Genomic DNA, 18,538 nt, shown 5'->3' with positions numbered 1-18,538 from the left:
AACTGTGGATTAAAGTTTTTAAGTTTGGGTGACCAATTATCTTGTTCTTAATGTTAGTTTATTGAAGAATCGGCTGATTTTTTAATAAATGGTCTTCATAAAATATGTAATAGGGGTTTAATTTCATGTTGTTTAAGGCACAAATTAACTTAACAGAGAGATCCTAGGAAGCATATGATATGTGAAAAGCATAATTGGAAATTATGAGACTTGTTTTTAACCTGAGTTCTCACTAATACTCAGATAGATTTGTGCTTTATTGCTTAATATTTAGGGCCACAATTTCCATGTTTGATTTTCTGTCCAGAACACTAGCATTTTCTTCATCATGAACAATAAGGGTATATCAGTTCTCAGACTTAGTTCTCTCTCTTAGTATCATGAATTTAGGAAGTCCTGAATTTTTTTTTCCATTATATATGTTTGTTGTCTAATATAGATGTAGTACATGGGGTGGCCAAATAATTACAATAGTTTCATCAAAAATAACTGATCACAGATCACCTAAATAGATACAATCATAATGAAAAAGTTTGAAATATAACAAAATGTGACACAGAGCACATGAAGTTAGTACATCTGTTGGAAAAATAGGACCATTAGACTTACTCAACCTAATTTTTAACAAACATAATATTGGAGAAGCACAATAAGAAGAGGTGTGCCTCTGTTGTCCTTTTATTTTGTACACAGCAGATTTATGTTTGAAGGTAGGTGTATTAGAACTCAGCTATAGTGATCCCATCTCAATTCTGCCTTCATCACAGGCATGACCTTATCCATTTCCTGAGACTCCTGAGAGTTCTTTTCACTCTTCACCAGATCTTCACATATTTGTATGTTAAACTTTTCTCCTGAAGATAAAATTTTGAATCTTCTACTGGCTACATAAGCAATTACTGGGCGTTATATGAAAAATAGAACTTTTTCGTATTCTTTAAGAGATTATTACGAAATAACTGGCCTTGAAAAGTTAATACCATTCTACTACCCTTATGGAATATCTTCCCACAGGACAGAATTTGGCTCATTTTCTGAGAGTTTGTGATGACTTTGAACATTAGGACATCATCTCTTTTACAGTTTCTTCTTTTTTTTTCTGAAACTGTTGGAAACCTGAAGCTAAAATAACTTCCAAGATGATAACTGTAGTTCTTGTCCAAGTCAGCATTTTCCCAAAGCATTCTTCAGAACACTGGTTCCATAGCAGGCTTTTAAATAGCTGTTATAGGTACACACAAAGGCTTTCTGGTCAAACAAGTTTAGGGAATGTTAGGAAAACTGTTTTTGTTTTGTTTTGTTTTCCTGTAAGATTTCTTATAGCCTATAATATGCTAATTTACATCATGGCTAACTGGGAAGGAGGCACTGGATATACTGTTTAATAAATTGATTTAACCATAAATTCCTTTTTATTTGAAAAATATTTTGTGAAACTAATATTTCTTGAAACCTACTTTGAGAAATATTGGCTTAAGTTGAAATTCCCATCTAAATTGAATTATATATCTATTAACTCATTTGATCTGTACTATAATCCTGTGAATTAGGTACTCTTAGAATGGCCATTTTGTGGAAGAGGGAACTATGATTAACAATAAGTTTCTTATTTAAGTTCACTCAGCTAGTAGGAACATAGATAAAATTCAAAAGCATATATATCTGACTCTAATGTGCATGCTTTTAGGAACACAGAAGAATTAGAATCAAGCAGAAGTTGTTGACTGATTGGATATGGGAAACCAGAAGGGTGTGAAGCTCACGATTACTCTTAAGTATAATATAAGTGAGAATGCAGATGAAAGAGATTTTAGGAAGAAAGGAAGATGAAGAAAGAAGGAAGTAACATTTAAGCTAGATGGATCTAGAATGTTCTGGACAAGGGACAGGGAGACAAGGCATATCACAGGGAGACAGGGGACTCCACCAAGGCAAAAAGAGGGAATCATGGAATTTTCATGAAGAACAGAGGGAATAGGAAGGAAGATCATAGAAGATCTGTTTAAAAAACAAATTGCAAAATTTGTATTTCAACTTTGAGTGTGGATTTTATCCTGAATGTAGCATCAATTACCACTCTAAGGAAGTAACCAGATGCCAACTGGACAGTAAGGAGATTAACTGTATCAGTCTATAAAAAAGATGTCCCTCGGAGACCATCATGACTTAACAGTGCTAATTGACCATTCAAATTATTAGTGAATAGACATGTCTTTACTTATGACTTATTTGCTAAAAAAATGTTTTTAATTAAACAAAATCACCCTTTATCCTAACCACAACTTTTATTCATATGGGGCAAGCAAGTTTCCTTTCTGCAAAACATCCTATTCTATAGTATTCTTTCTAAACTTAATGTTGATTGTATTTTATTTTAAGGAATTTAGGGACCTTTTCAACATTTCAAAATTTATTTAGTTACATTTCTATAACATTGATTAAGTAACAATACTAAATAGACATTGTTTAAGGTAATTACTTTTACTAATCCCTTTTTTTCTATATCCCAAGTCATCAAGCAATATTAATCCCTTAAATGCCACAATTTTGCATATTTAAGTGAATAAGTTAGTAGACAAATTCAGGAGACATTGGAGCTGAGTGTTAGTTCAGTGGCCAAATAAACAGATCCTCTTGGTGCACTACAGAAGACAGGCAAGTAAATTTTCTTTTTCTACAATACCAACTACTTTTTCCCTTCCCATAAAAACTTTATAAAACTAGTTGGATGAGGATGAAATGTTTCACCAGCATCAGAGAAAAGCATAGCCATAATGTTGATTGCCTTCCATAGACTTATTAAAATATCACTGCTCTAGTGTGGAGGCTAACTCTAGTCAGCATACTATTGCACTGAAATCTCTCCTCATCCATGAATGGAAAATTCTTATTATATATGGGTCCTTATTTCATAGAATTTTTTAAAGATCAAAAGAGTTTTGTATGTGAAAATAACTTTGTAAACTGCTGTTGAATTGTTAGCTATTATTTGTGAGGGCCATAATCATTTTGTCTAGAGAATACTAGCTACACAAAACCACATTAAAAAAAAACAAAAAACAAAACTCAGCTTTGTCCTTTTCTCCTTTAAGAGAATTTTTGACATATTTTGAAGTATAAATTTAGTCAGAACTGAATTTGCATACATTTAAACAGAACTGAACTTCTAATGGTTTGTTTCTGCTGACTTTTGTGTCTTTCCTTTTCTTTTCTTTCTTTGTTTTTGTGGTGGGGGGTCAAAATGAAATCTTTTACCATTACTTAGAAAAAGACCTTTTCATACCTCACATAAGATAATGCCCACGACAAAGTCTGGTATTATAATTGGCACACAGAGTAGGTTCTCAGTAAATGTGGGTTGAATCTCCAAAATTTCCTTGTAGATTTGTACATGTACAAACCATGTACCTATTCCTTCAGGTGGATAAGGCCAGAATGGGAAGAGAAAAATATATTTTTAAAAAACATTTTCCCCCTTAAGTTTAATAATGGTCTTATGACTGATATATAACACAAAATATAACTAAAATTAGAGAACTGAATTAAAGACCAAAAATAAAAATGGTAATTTTCCATGAATGTGCCTTTTTGAAACCTGCTAATAGACTTTAAAGCATATAAAAGAGCTGCTTTTTGTTACTGGAGCCCTCACCATTCAAGAGTACACCTCCACAGCATGGCAGCCATCTGCTGCTGCTCCCTAGTGGCTGCCCCTAAACTGCCTGGATTCTCTCAGTGTTGAGTGGAGGAAGAGAAAGGAACAGCTGTTCTGGAGCTTTGTGGCTGCCTCTGCCCTCCCCACCACCTGGCAAAAGCACAACTCAGCTCCTGGAGCAAGCAGACGCACTAAGCCAGGCTGCATTCCTCTTCACACCACTCGCTCATTCCTCACACAAACCACTAATCTTTTTTCTGCCACCCCTTATCCTTCTTTCTCTTATTTCCATTCTGTCTTCAGGATGCTAAGTGGGAATTGAATAGGGAGACTGAGAGGCTATATCCAGAGGGATAGAGGATTCTGGCCAAATTGTGTCCTGTTTCCCATCTTACTACTTTTATTTCTTTAACCAAAATTTCTTTTTTAAAAAGTTTATGTGTCAGGAATATATATATATATATATATATATATATATATATATATATATGTACGTATATATATATATTATATATAACATTATTTCATTTAGTTTCTAATAGAGCCTTTATGAGTATTGCTGTTTATATGTAACAGGAAAAATATGAATATAAGACTATTAAAAGTTTTTCACTGTAGTCTTCTCTTTAGGGAGAAAGATCTTCGCTGCCCATAATTAGGTTGATGAATGAATTAGGAATCTTTGAAATCAGTTTGATTGATTTTACACTGAAAAGATCAGAGAAAGAAATGAAAATATCTATAGGATGAGAAGGATATGAATAGAGAACGGAGCAGGGGGGTTGCATTTATTGGGAGATTTTCAGAGTTACAAAAGAAGAAAAAGAGAGAGTACGTCTTTGGTACAGCTGCAAAATGAGAAAGATGCATATTCAGAGAGAGAGGGGGAAAATGAATGCTTGAGATTGAGAGCTCTTCCATGGGAGAAAGCATGCTCAAGGAGGGTGCAAAAAGGATTTTAAGAAATTGTACTGGGTTACAGAGATTCATCTTTTGGTAATGCTGAGAAATTTTAAGGAATATTTAAGTTGCTTCCAAATTAGATTTTGATATTTAGACACTATGCTATAGTTTCAGGAAACAGCTGAGTTTTCTGTGGTCACAGTATTAGAATATAAAATGTCATATCTACTGTTTTTTGTGTTTTTTTTTTTTTAGTAAATCATCTCCTAGAATATAGGTTAGAGTAGAATTTCATAGTGTCTTACAGTCTGGAAATTTCACAGAAATTTCAAGATAACTAGATGTTTCCTGTGGTTGTCCCTGGAATACTACTCTACCAAAGCTAAAGGGAAACTTTGCTACTGTGAGTAATGTTTTGGGGGTAATAATCTATATTTGGTTTTGCATTATTATATTTATTACTTTTTTTAAATTTAGCATTAAATAAGTGCACTAAATTAAGACTTCCTAGGAAGTTCTTTTAGGTAACTACAGATTGGAAATTAGCTTTTTAACTTTACTTCCCAAGAAAAGATTCAGAATGGAGGAAAGAAGTGTGGCACCCATGCCTGGATTGGGTGATGACTTAAAGCTCTACTCTCCTGACTGAGGTATTCCTAGAGGTTAAACTTGGAAACCACTAGGTTAACCTATTAGTAATTTAAGGAATTGATGACCAAGAACAGAAAAATAGGGCTGTGAGTTATGGATAGAATTTCCCACTTAAGCAGGACAGCTATGAGTAGCCTTGGAGGCCGTAGGGTCGGCAGTGAAGTGAGTAATTGCAGGGTTTGGCTGTAGGGTGTTTCCCTGGAGTCAAGGACTCCGTAACCTGTGCTTCTGAAGAAGTCTGCCTCACTGACCTAGAAAGAGAATAACAGAGTCAATGGGGTTGACAGTGTGAGTTTGATCTATAATTAGACTTTTATAATAAAGGGAGAAGTATCCACCTTTGCATTCAGACTGACGGGAATTCATAGCCTGGGCCTGAGGTCAGAATCCTCATTGAGTTTTTGAGGAATAGAACAGGAAAATATCTAAAAGATGGGAGGAGAGTAAAAAGAGATAAGAGATAGTCTGGGCTGATATTGGAGAAATTTCTGTAGTTTTAAAAGAAGAAAGAGGCCTGGGGACAGTTGCAAGTATTAGAGATATTAAAAGACTGGAAAAGAGGACCTTTCATTTGCTCTATGCTATGCATTGAGTCTTATTTCAATATTTGTAAATGACATCAAGAAATATTTTGATCACTTCTCAATATTTTGGTGGAAATTTGGCTTTTAAATATTACAAAATACTTGGCCCAATTCACCTGGTGCATTGACTTTGTGAGTGTTAAATGTATTTATAGACAAGGAAACCAAAGTTCAGAAAATAGAAATGGTTTACTTATGACTGTCCAGCTACAGAGTTTGACCAGGACTCAAGCTGCTTCATTACACAGTGGCTGTCTCCATCAGCCTCCGTCATGTTTCTTAATACTAACCACTCTAGGAAAAGTGGGGATGGGGAGTTAATTATTAGGTGATGGGAGAAACAGATTCCAGTTCAAGACCAAAAACTCCACATGGAAGTTGAGAGTGAGAGAGACGTAAATGTAAGAAAAGAAAGTAAAGCTCATAATAGTGCCTTAGGACATGGAATGTTCTTTTAAAGGGTTGGTGCCTTGTAAATATAAGAGCATCACAGGCTTACAAAGTCAACAAATATAGTGGATGCAAACAAGTATAATGTTCTCGAGGTCCAGATTGACATTTGATTATTCAATTATACTGATTTGGTTAATAATTTTCTTCCTTTCTTCAGGTTTGAAGATGAGACTTCATGGGTCAAGTAGCAAATTTTATTTTACTCCCTAAAGGATCTGTTGTCTACCCTTACAGTGTATGGTATCTCAGAGTTAACTGAGGGAAAAAGAACCACTAGAGAATTTAAGGGTACAGCAAGCCAGTTCTGAGACAGCTTGGAATTCAATAGGGCTGACAGAAAACTGTGAGTCATGTTATGCTATCCTTGCCTAATTCATCAGGGAACTTCTTCACAAGAAGTGCCGATTCCATGCCTTAACAGCCAGGTCAATCAATAGTATCAGACAATAGATATAGACTCCAGGCCTGTCTGCAAAACAGTCCAGGAAAAAAAAAAAAAAGGAGCTTGTTTAAAAATAATAGCACACTGAACTTTTGGACATTGTGAATGTCTAATTAAAATGGAAAAAAAAAAAGAAAATAAAAGAAGTGGAACTTTAGTTGCCTTGAGGTATTTTAGCTCACAAAGCACTTAAAGACTTAACTTTATAGGAAAAAAAAAAAGCAAAGTGAAAAGAGAATTGGAACACACATCTGAAGATTCAGGTAGTTAAGACTTCAAACAAAGGCCAGTCCTGAAGATGTAGCTTCATCACTGATGATATAATAGGTGGGAAAAATCCCTAACTTCTAAGAAACGACACTTTCATGTCTAGCATTTGAATGTGTTTGTGATGAATATGTGGTTTTACAAATTCATCAAATCCTTTTCTAATATCCCCTTCAGTCTGTGTTCACAGATGTACTAGACTGCTTTTCAAGGGTTCACTCAATCATGCTAGAACTCTCTATAGTTATCTGTTAAAAAGCTGTAATATTCCAGCCAAAATCAGTGGATTTGCTTATGTCCCACATTTAGTGTGCTAAATAATAATAATAGTAATGATGGTTTTGATTTAATGGTTTATTTACTAAACCAATAGCTGCAGTTCAATGTTGCCACATTAAATAAGCATAATGGACTGAACCCAGAAATGTGCATTTAGTCCCCAGGTTAATTGGCAAAAATGGTAGAAGTGTCACTTAAAATGGTGTTTTAAGTTTTACCTTTTAATTTCTTTTGAAGTTTTTATTTTAGAAAATGTCTTAGAATGGAAATCAAGAATATCTGATCCCCACTCATAGATCTTTGGACCCACCTGGAAAGACAACTTTTTTTAAATGTTCATAATTTTTTTTGGTGATAAGTTATTTTTATATCTCATCCTTCATCTATCAAGTCACTCACTTGAGATTATGATAAGAAAGGTAGGATTTTGTTCACTTTTGCTATCCTTCATACTCTTTTCTTTTCCCAAAAGCTTGCTTTTTATGATACCTGTTATGAATTCTGGTTTTTCTTCTAGTACATTTTGTGACCCCAGAAAAATATACTTAAGCCTCCATTCCAGAGTTTTGTTTTTTTTTTGAGACAGAGTCTCGCTTTGTTGTCCAGGCTAGAGTGAGTGCTGTGGCGTCAGCCTAGCTCACAGCAACCTCAAACTCCTGGGCTCGAGTGATCCTTCTGCCTCAGCCTCCCGAGTAGCTGGGACTACAGGCATGTGCCACCATGCCCGGCTAATTTTTTATATATATATCAGTTGGCCAATTAATTTCTTTCTATTTATAGTAGAGACGGGGTCTCGCTCTTGCTCAGGCTGGTTTTGAACTCCTGACCTTGAGCAATCCGCCCGCCTCGGCCTCCCAAGAGCTAGGATTACAGGCGTGAGCCACAGCGCCCGGCCCATTCCAGAGTTTTGACATCTATGTTGACTTCTTGTTCCTGTTTTAAAAGAAAAATATATTAAAACATATGTATTTTGTTCTGCCTTTTCTTCCCATGTATACAACACCTTTTTTGTTTGTTTGTTTTGAGTCACACTTTTACATCATCACATCGTCCATATTGGTATTCTGTCCTGTAAGGACAACCATGTCTTCCCTTTTAGTGTTTCTGGTTGACTCTAGAAGTAGAAAACAAACATTTTTATTATTATCACTTTGTAAGCATTGTTTAAGTTCTGGGATAAGGCTCCATTTTCCTCTCCAGAAGATCTGATGCCGTAAACCTGGGACCACTCAGAATATGGCTGGCATTGAGGTCAGATGGGTTTCCTCTTCTTATTCAATCTATTGCTTAACATTCGAATGCATTTTTACTTGCTTTAGATTAAAAAAAAATTACTGATATTTCCAATCATTTTGTTTGCTTTTCCTTGCACAGTTTGTAGTTCTCTCCCTCACCCTCCCCAATGATCTTCCTTCAACCCCCCTTAGAGATGTCTCTTCTGTACCTCTCTGTCTCCCTGTTCCCAGCTTTGCTGTTTTTTTCCTAAGTTTCTGCACAACTGCCCTCTTGTGAATTCTCTTCACTACTCTTCTGCGATGTAATATCATCTCATGGATTCCATGTTTTCCTCTTCCTCAGTTTACTTCCTACATTTTTTGAGTACATTCTCAAATAAATTCCCACGATAGAGTTCAAGGAGATAAACTATCTCAGAACATGTTTTTAAAATAGCTTTATTCTGTATTATATTTAAATTGAAGTTTGGTGTTGATCCGTTAATAGTAGAATGGGCTCCAGCTATATCCAGGAATATACAAGAGGTGCTATATCACCATTGTTTCTTAAAGCTGAGTAGTATTCCATGGTGTGTCAGGAGCCTGGGAGGGGGAGGAAGGGACGGGTATATATAACCACAATGAGTAAGATGTGCAACGTTTGGGGGATGGACATGCTTGAAGCTCTTACTCGAGGGGGGCATTGGCAATATATGTAACCTTAACACTTGTACCCCCATAATACGCTAAAATAAAAAAATAAAATAAAATAAATTGAAGTTTGGTTGGATTTGGAAACAATTAATAGAAAATTTTCCATAGGAACTTTAAAAGAATTACTTGGTTTTTAGTATCCAGTCAGTATTGGCATAAGAAGTGCGATATCTCTGTAAGAAACTAGGGGTGACTTGACCTCCTCTGGCATTCCCTATGCAGAGGACCCAGTGGGCCCTTTCAGTGTGGGATTCATGTCCTTTAGCCCTGGAACATTTCTTTGCATTATTTATTAGATATTATACCACCCCATCAGTCTTCTCTAATCTTTCTTTTTCGGTAATTCTTTTAACCAAATATACTCTGTGGGATGATTCTTGATCTCACACTTTCTTTCATATTTATCTTTTAGATTTATGCATTCTACATGTTCTCAATTTTATTTACTGATCTTCTCAACTTTTTATTTCAGCAGTTGTGTTATGAATCTCTAATAGTAACATTTTGGTTCCTCACATTCAGTTTTAGTAGCATCTTATTTTATATGTATGGGTGCATTTTCTTCTTGAATCTCTATATTATTTACAATTTTTAAAAGTTCTTTTCATTCTGTGGAATACTTCAGTTTCTTCCAAGACCCGATAGTTTTCAGTTTGTTTATCTTCTGGTCTCTCTTGCTGCTTGGTGACACTTGGTTTAAGAAATTCCAGTGTCTTTGGAATTGGTTTCCTCCACTGCTGTGAAAGAGGATGGACTTTTCTGTCCTAGATCTTTGATCTGAAGGGGAGGTCAGGCCAGGGACTCTATGTAGGTCAAAGGAGAGTGGGACATACCTGTTGGCAGGTAAAAAGGATTTTTCTTATGGGAAGGGCCAGCATGCACACTAGAAATATTAGTATCCCAGAATTTTGTTCAATTACTTAAATAGAACCCTCTTGTTTCTTGCCAAGGGGCAAATGCCAGTTCAGGGTGATAGGTCTCCCATCCAGGACCTGTACATAGATCATCATTTATTTTCAGTACAGTGTTTAATCTCATTTAAATCTCATGAAATCAAAATTACTTGCTGTCTCTGTATGCTGTGTCTCCATGGGGATTCCCTTTGGGAAAATTTGTTTCCTTTGAAGCCCCCTCGCATTATATTTTAGGTTGTGAATTTTCTACTTATTTTTATCTATCAAGCTGTGAGCCCCACTTTTTATATTTCTGGCATTTATTAAAAATCTCTTGTGTTGGTAACAATTGCCTATACCTTTTGTATAATTACATAGTCTTTAATGACTTTATTTTCTCTTGCATATCTAGACTTTTCTGCAGAGGGGTCCTGGAATGATGGACAGCAAATTCCTGAGACACATCCTCATCCTAGACCAGCTGTGGCAATGTGATCTTGAAAGCAACCTCATAAAATGTTGCTCTATTTGTGAAAAGGATAGTTTTCTACTGGCTGTACAGATAATTAGATTTAGAAAAAGGGTGACAAGCATGAGAGAAATCGTATTTCAATCTAATGACAGCCCATGCTGCTGATATTCTGAATATATGTTCTCAAGAGCTAAGATTTGGAGATCTCAACTTTTTGGGATATTTATGAATGGATATGTGAATCAACTAGATACCTATTTTGTAGAAAGAGTCCTGGATTGTGTTTTTGCTCTTCCCCATATCTGTTATTTTTTAAGATGGAGTAGGCAGGGAAAGCGTCATGGTGATTCTTACGGATGAGGATCTTGGGGTAGGGGGGAATGTCAGAGAATGCTCCTTAAATTTTTAATAGTTTTATCATTTAGCATCAGTGGCATTCAAGTAAAGGAAGATGCTTTTCAAGAGCTCTTTAACCTTACAATAAATTGGTAATAGGAATAATGCTAAGCTAAATTATTCATTGTTACCACTTATAAAAACTTCTTTAGAGACTTCTAGTCCTTGTCAGTGGGCGGATTGCCACCTAGGAGTACAGGAGATATTTTGAATTTCTAATTTCTAGTTTATTTTATATTCATACAATGAAGTTGGCTATTGCAACTGGAGTGGCTTAATGCTTTGAGCCCTAAAGTTATAATTTAAGAAATATCCTTCCTGACAGATGTCTAGGACCTATATCCCACTTCATGCTCACTGATGCAAGGATTTTTCATCCAACACTATTCTGTACTGTCTCCCAGTAGGGGATTGCAGGTGAACTGAAATCAAATATAAAATAACTGAAGGCCAGAAAATATGAATATGTGATATAGAGAGTGGGCATGTGGCAAAGTACTGATCGAGAAGAAATGAAATGAGGAAGAAGCAGCTAGGGAAAATAAAAAGGCAATAGATGCCAAAAGAAAATATTAAGTTAGCTTTAGGAATCAAGGAATTTGGAAAACTTGAAGTAGTCTGTAGCTAGGGAAGGGTTAAGGGGAAAATCAGAGTCTTCCGGTCATGAAATCCAAGTGGATAAACAACAAACTGATAGTTTAAGTTACTACAGAGCAAGAAAATTTTATCTTATAAATTGTTCTTTAAGCCCTGATTGATAACCCTAAGCATATTTAAAGACTGGAATTTAAAACGGATAATTTCTAAGACTGATATTTTTGAGATCTGAAAAACTGGCAGATCTAGGGTTGACTTGGGTGGCAATTTGCTTTTCTGTATTCAGCTTAGAGTTCTAACACCTTGCAACCAATAATAGAATAGATTTCCTTTCTAAATGAATGAGACTGCATTTTTGGATAATTTATGTTGTCAGCAGGATGTAGGAGAAGAAACACTTTACCAAACATTACTGGGAGAAACCTCTTAGCCCCTCCATCCTCAGAAAGTTTCATCCTTGGGTTCTCTGCACGGTTTCATTTCAATTTTAGTGACAAAGTACTAACATTGGCTGAGAAGTACTGGTCTGCTAGTATTTGACTGTCAGCTCTGATCTAGATACAAAGTATCCTTTTCTTCCTGCAGTAGAATAAAATTAAAAATAAAATTCACTTTCAGCATTTTTGTTTCTTTTTGAAGAAGTTTCAGTATATTTTGAGAGAACAAAAATTCAGTTCTCTGGAGCCGTCATGATGGTTTAAATACCCAGGTTGGAAAGAACTTCTTTGCAAACAATAGTTACTTGGCACTTTTTCCAACTTCCCAGTGTTGAGAGAAAATTAGAGAAACATTGTCTTGTGGCTACATTAGGTAAAATGCAAAATAAAAGTAGATTAAGAAACTACCCAGTTTTTAGACAGCCCACTGTTTTGAGAGGAGAAACAAAATTTTCCCTGTTAGGAAGTTGTGGATCTTTTGTGTGTTCATTTGGAGCAGCTAAACTTTGCTGCTCCAAATGAACAGGAAAATGTAAAATTTGCAGCGTAATTTTTTTTAAAAAAATCATAAATTTTGGCCGGGCGCGATGGCTCACGCCTGTAATCCTAGCACTCTGGGAGGCCGAGGCGGGCAGATTGCTCGAGGTCAGGAGTTCGAAACCAGCCTGAGCAAGAGCGAGACCCCGTCTCTACTATAAATAGAAAGAAATTAATTGGCCAACTAATATATAGAAAAAATCAGCCGGGCATGGTGGCGCATGCCTGTAGTCCCAGCTACTCGGGAGGCTGAGGCAGCAGGATTGCTTGAGCCCAGGAGATTGAGGTTGCTGTGAGCTAGGCTGACGCCACGGCACTCACTCTAGCCTGGGCAACAAAGTGAGACTCTGTCTCAAAAAAAAAAAAAAAAAAAAAAAAATCATAAATTTTAAGAAGTATGATGGAGTGGAATTTTGAAAAATCATCAGAGCTGAATCCGTGTGGTTTAGCAGTTAATTTGCAAAGGAATTGTTATTCTCTAGTTTATTTTTTCAGGGATTACATATCCTGAATTATTTTTTCTTTTCCTTGATTTTCCTATCAACCTTAATAGTGATTTTACATTTGCGTAGGATGTTTCCATCCTAGCTCGACTGCAAATCCCTTTGAAATGATTTCCAGGTCATTATAGAGCTTCATATAATTGTCACAATACTGAAGTCACCAAATAGGCTCTAGCAGCATCCTTTGTTTTGGTTTAATTTTAATGTTATAAAAATATTATGGAAGAATTGTTCCATTTATTTTGTAACCTGATTATAATTTTTAAATTTTAGTGGGGTTATTTATAACTTTTATAACTAAAATGAGAGAAAATGTAAAATTTTTAATATTTTTCATCAGACAACAGATTAGTGATCTGAATATAAATTTAGGAGAATAATCATTTACTCCAAAGTCATTCATTTTTAAAATATAAAATTCTCAATTATATGAAGTTAAAATAATAGTTCCACAGAAGGACAAAAGGAAGAAAGAGATAGAGAAAGGAAAGGGAGAGAGATAGAGATAGAAAGAGAGAGAGAGAAAAAGAAGAGCCAGGCAATTTTCTTGGACATATGTAAACCAGAGACCCAGATGTTTTGAATACTAATAAGATAACTCTAAATTGTTTAGTTTTAAAGATTGACATCAGCTCTGAATTATTTATTTTAATAGAAAAGAGTTATAAAATAAAACTAATGGATCATTTGGAAATATTTTATTTTTGGAATATATCTGTGAATAACTGTAAATAAATTTGATGTCTTGAAAATTAACTTTAAATAGTAATGAATGCCTGCTGGAAAGGGCTGAGTTAAAGGCGCTATATACTTTTGAAGCTCCCTGTTTGTTTGCCTTCTCTTTATGCTTTGTTCTTAATCCACATTTTGATACCCTTAAACTGATATAAACAACAGCCAAATTTCCTTTTTTTGTTGTAATTTTAACTAGTTTGTTAAATAATTTTGCTTTATTGGAGGTATAAAGAAGACAATGTTTATTTCTTCTTTTCTTGTCCTTTAAAAAAGTTGAGTGCAGATTCCATAGCTTTTTGATAATTTTGGCTATTTAAATTAATCCAGAACCATTTAGGACTATAATCTTGTATCTTATTTATTTGTTTATTTATTTGTTTATTTATTTATTTATTTACTTATTTTAAGATATGTGGCCTAGGCTATGTTATCCAGGCTGGGCTCATACTCCTGGGCTCAAGCAATGGGACTACAGGCATGATGGTACATGAGACCTAGTACTTCTTACCTAATGGAGGTTTGTCAGTAATGAAGACATATCTTTTTCTTTAATTTTATTTTTTTATACTAGAGAGCTAATTTATTTACCATTTAAAGTATACATGATTTTTAAAATTATTTTATTATAGTAAGAACACTTAACATGAAATCTGCCTTCTTAATTCAAAAAAGTTGAAAAAAAGAATTATTTCAGCACACAATGCATTATTATTGACTAGAGGTACAATGTTATGCAGTAGCTCTCTAGAGTTTCTTACTTAATGAAACTTTATTAATTTTGATTAATAATTTCCCATTTTCCCCTGCCCCCAGCTCCTGGCAATGTCCATTCTACTATTTCCTTCTGTGAATTTGACTATTTATGATCCTACTCATGTACATAGAATCATGCAGCATTTGTCTTTCTGTGACTGACTTATTTCACTTAGCATAATTTTCTTAAGATTCATTCATGTCACATATTACAGAATTTCCTTCCTTTTAAAAGCTAAATAGTATTTCATGTACCACATTTTTTTCTCTTTCATCTGTTGATGGATATTTAAGTTGTTTTCATATTTTGGCTATTATGAATATTGCAATGAAGATGGGAGTACTGAAATCTCTTTGTGATCCTGATTTTAATTATTTTGGATAAATACTCATAAATGAGACTGATGGATCATGTGGTAGTTCTATTTTTATGTTTTGAGGAATCTCCATACTGCTTTCCTATCAACTGCACCATTTCTCATTCTTACCAACAGTGTACACGTATTCCAATCTCTCCATATCCTTGCCAACTTGTCTTTTCGTCTTTTTTTTATAATAGCCCATCTGACGGGTGTGAGGTGATATCCCATTTTATTTTATTTTATTTTATTTAAGCATATTATGAGGGAACAAACATTTAGGTTGCATATATTGCCTTTGCCCCACCTGAGTCAGAGCTTCAAGCATGTCCATTGCCCAGACGGTGCATACCACACTCATTAGGTATAGATATACCTGTCCCCCCCGCCCCCCTCACATCTGCCGAACATCCAATGAATGTTACAACTATATGTGCACGTAAGTGTTAATCAGTTAATACATGGGTGGATTAATAAAATATGGTATATGTATACCATGGAGTTCTACCCACTGTGGTTTTGATTTTGTATTTCCCTGATGACTACTGATGTTGAACATTTTTTCACATACCTGTTGGCCATTTGTATGTCTTCTTTGGGAAAATATGTATTCAAGTCTTGCTGCATATTTTTTTAAATTGGGTTAGGTTTTTTGCTATTGAGTTATAAGAATTTTTTATAGATTCTGAAGACTAACCCCTTATCAAATATATGGTTTGAAGCTTTTTTTTCCCATTCCATAGATTGCCATTTCACCATTTTCTTTGCTGTGCAGAAGCTTTTAAGATGATGTAGTCCCACTTGTTTATTTGCAGATTTTTGTCTGTGCTTTGGATGTCATATTCATCAAATCATTGCCTACATGCATATAATGAAGATTTCCTCCTATGTTTTCTTCTAAGAGTTTTACAATTCCATGCCTTACATATAGTTTTTAATCTATTTTGTGTTTATTTTTATGTGTGGCATTAAAAAGAGGCCAATTTTCTTGGTATCCATGTTGAGGATCAGTTGACAAAATATTCATGGATTTATTTCTGGGCTCTCTATTCTGTCCTATTGGTTTACGTATATCTATATTTATCCCAGTACCATACTGTTTTGAATATTGCAGGTTTGTTATATATTAATATTTTGAAATCAGGAAGACAGATGCCTTGAACTTTGTTGTTCTTGCTCAAAATTGCTTTGGCTACTTCAGATCTATTGTGGTTCATTTGAATTTTAGGATTTTTTTCTATTTCTGTAAAAATTTCTTTGGAATTTTGATAGGGATTGCATTGAATCTGTAGATCACTTTGGGTAGTATGGATATTTTAACAATATAGAATTATCTAACCCATGAACACAGATTGTTATTCCATTTGTTTGTATCTTATTTAATTTCTTTCATCAATATTCTGTAGTTTTAAGTATACAAATCTTTCATCCTCTTAGTTAAGTTTGTTCCTAGGTATTATTCTTTTTGGTGTTATTGTAAGTGAGATTTTATCCCCTAATTTTCTTTACAGATAGTTAATTGCTAATATATAGAAATGCAATTGATTTTTGTATGCTGATTTTATACCCTCTAACTTTACTGAGTTTGTTTACTCATGTTGTTAGAACTATTCAATATTGTGAGAATGACTCATAGCTCTAACTTTTTTTTCCTAATGGAGTCTTTATGGTTTTCTATGTATAAGATCGTGTTATTTGCAAACAGGGATGATTTTACTTCTTCCTTTCAATGTGAATGTCTTTTATTTCTTTCTTTTTGTCTAATTTCTCTGGCTATAACTTCTAGTACTATGTTGAATAGAAGTGGCAAGAGTGGGCATCCCTGTCTTATTCCTAATCTTTCAACTTTTCACCAGTGAGTACAATGTTAGCTGTAGGCTTTTCATATATGTCCTTTATTATGTTGAGATACTTTTGTTCAGTTCCTAGGTTGTTGAGGGTTTTTTATCAGGCAAGTTTGTTGAATTTTGTCAAATGCTTTTTCTGCTTCTTTTGAGATAATTATTTGACTTTTATCCTTTATTATATTCATGTAGTGTGCCTCATTAATTTATTTTTATATGTTGGACCATCGTTGCAGCACAGGGATAAATCCCATTTGGTCATAGTGTATGATCATTTCAATGTGTTGTTGCATTTGGTTTGCTAGTAGTTTTTTGAGGATTATTGCTTCTATTTTCATTGATATTAGCTTATAGTTTTCTTTTCTTTCATTGTCTTTGTCTGGCTTTGATATCGGGATAATGCTGGGCTCAAAAATGATTTTGGAAATGGTCTCTGGAGAGTTTGAGAAGGATTAGCATTAATTCTTCTTTAAATGCTTGGTAGAATTCATCAGTGAAGCCATCTTGTCCTGCCATTTCCTGGGTAGGGACATTTTTTATTACTGTTTTAATCTCCATACTAGTTACAGAGATCTGTTCTAACTTTATATTTCTTCATGATTCATTCTTGGTAGGTAGTATATTTCTAGTGATTTTTCTTTTTCTTTTAGACTATCCAGTTTGTTGATATGTAATTATTTATAATAGTTTCTTATTATCCTTTTTATTTCATTGGCATCAGTTGTAATGGGGAAACATCTTTGACCTCACTCTGGTTCAGTCTTGTTCCATCTACTAGTAACCATGGCTGACCAGTAATTTCCAAATCAGTAGTATGTATGATTTCCTTGTGTTGAGTTTAGCTTTAACCCACATTTTCTTTGATGAGGAACTCTTCAGAAAACAACAGCCATAGCATCCTTTGGCCCTTGCTTATTGATCAAAATCTTTAATCAAAACTTTTTCACTCAGAAAGATGTTGGCTCAGCAGCTGTTGGAAAACTCTAGGGTACTTGTCTGTTATCTGACTTCTGTTTTTCTTCACATAGACATGGAGCCATTTGCACTGGTAAATCCTCTTCTCCATCTCCAAGGGGTCCTAGAAACCATCTACTAGTCCCAACTATAACCTTAACCATTACCCTAACTTTTGTCTTGTGCCAGGTGAGTTTTTATTGTCATAATTTTTTATACCATTGGTTCAGATTTCTCCAGCAAGTCTCCAGCCTTCAGAAATCTCTGGCAATAAGCACTGTCTGTATTGACATACACCTTCACACATGTTAGGACATACAACATCACAAAATTCAAAAAACTTATCTCATTATCCTTCTCTGTAGTGGTAGCCCCTAGTGTACCTGTAGGTTCTGTTGCTCAGAAAATACCTAGAATATCTTTTTGTGCAGATACTAGCCATCTCCAGAGTGGTTCAGTTGGAGAACCCTTCTTCTGAGGAAAAGAGACAATAAATAGCCTCTGCCATAAACATGACCATTCCCTGGAGGCTGACAAGCCTCAAATGGATGCTTTTGAGCCCACTTCCCATCCATTCTGTGCCCATAAAGATGAAGAGTGAGAATAAGGGTGTGGTGGGGAATCACTGAAGTATGGCTGCTTCTGGAGCATCTTGGTTGGCCTTCAGGATAGCTCTCTGACACCTCTTTAGAATGTAAATCAAAGGTGATTTGGGGACAGCTCTTCTTGGACCTTTCAGCTTTAGAACTTACCTGGATTTCTGGATAAAGGAAAAGTTCCACTTAACATTCTGTTACACTGATTTCTTAGCGTTTTCACTGGTGGCATGAAAAGTAATGAATGTTTATGGTTAAGTATATTACACTTCTTTTTACTTCATTGGGCAAGCAGAAGTT

The 18,538-nt window shown here is 34.8% G+C and overlaps 1 protein-coding gene across 1 annotated transcript in view; it reads left to right on the top strand.

Annotated features, from left to right (window-relative positions):
• GRM8 (glutamate metabotropic receptor 8) overlaps positions 1-18,538 on the top strand; it is a 728,319-nt gene that overhangs the window by 598,383 nt on the left and 111,398 nt on the right. The window lies entirely within an intron of this gene.

The sequence above is a fragment of the Microcebus murinus genome, chromosome 9 (assembly GCF_040939455.1).
Source record: "Microcebus murinus isolate Inina chromosome 9, M.murinus_Inina_mat1.0, whole genome shotgun sequence".
In the NCBI taxonomy this organism is placed as follows: Eukaryota; Metazoa; Chordata; class Mammalia; order Primates; family Cheirogaleidae; genus Microcebus; species Microcebus murinus.
The sequence above is the reverse complement of the archived record's forward strand: the minus strand, read 5'-3'. Positions and strand labels throughout refer to the sequence as shown.